Source organism: Nanorana parkeri, unplaced genomic scaffold, assembly GCF_000935625.1.
Source record: "Nanorana parkeri isolate BGI_ZX_2015 unplaced genomic scaffold, ASM93562v1 scaffold562, whole genome shotgun sequence".
Classification (NCBI taxonomy): domain Eukaryota; kingdom Metazoa; phylum Chordata; class Amphibia; order Anura; family Dicroglossidae; genus Nanorana; species Nanorana parkeri.
In genome coordinates this window covers 977,256-978,229 of record NW_017306830.1, presented here as the reverse complement: position 1 = coordinate 978,229, position 974 = coordinate 977,256, and positions in this window count along the sequence as shown.

The following is a 974-nucleotide window of genomic DNA, read 5'->3' as shown; positions in this document are numbered from 1 at the left end:
TATATATATATTATACACAAAGTCTCTATAGATCGATGTAGATCTCTATATCTATATAGATATATGAGACGTGCACTGCGCTTTTTATGTACTATTTACAATGTGCTCCAAGAACCTACTAGACACTGTTTGATGTTCTCGGAGCACATTGTAAATGGTACAAAAAAGCGCAGATGCACACCTGGGCGATCTGTGACAGCGTGGCAATCCTGCACAATACCACGCAGTTTCTCGCCTCGATTCCGCCCATGCATCCGAATTTTTTTCTGCGATTGCCGCATGGATGTCACCCCATTAAAATCAATGGGGCCGTGCAGAAATCGCTGTCTGCAATTGTGCACAACCGCGTGATCTCAGGTCTCTGGACGCACGTCCCGGATCGCTCAGGTCTGCACCGGGCCTAAAAGTAATTGAGGCAGCTGATGTTTCTGCTCTTAGACAGGACTTAAAAGTAGGGATGCACGGATAACGGTTTTTCGGTATTAGGTACCATTATAATTTTTTTCGGTACTCACCAATACCGATACGGAAAGTCCCATTAAGGTAGTGGGGCAGCGTGTAATGAGTCGCCACCCGGCTTTCTGATTAGCCGGGAAATGGGGCGGCGTGTAATGACTCATCACCACGTGACGAGGGAGCATGAAGCCAGCTTTCTGGCCAATCGGGAAGCCAGGGGGCGGGTAATGACTCACCACCTGGTTTCCTGACAACGGAAGTTCTGGTGTCGGGGCAGGCATCGGGAGCATTTGGACGAAGGAGAGCACACAGCACATGCATAGTTTTATGGGGAAGAGCACTCGCTCCTTTGATGCTGGGCCCCCCTGACTGCATTGCATATTGAACTGAAAAGGTGAAGTTGGCCTTTCAGGGGCATAGGATCAGAGCACAGATGCACAGCAGAAACGCCTTCATTTTGCATTCTTTGATCAGCTGTGCCCTCCCTCCCGGAAGTGCCTCGGCAGCTCATCTCTTTC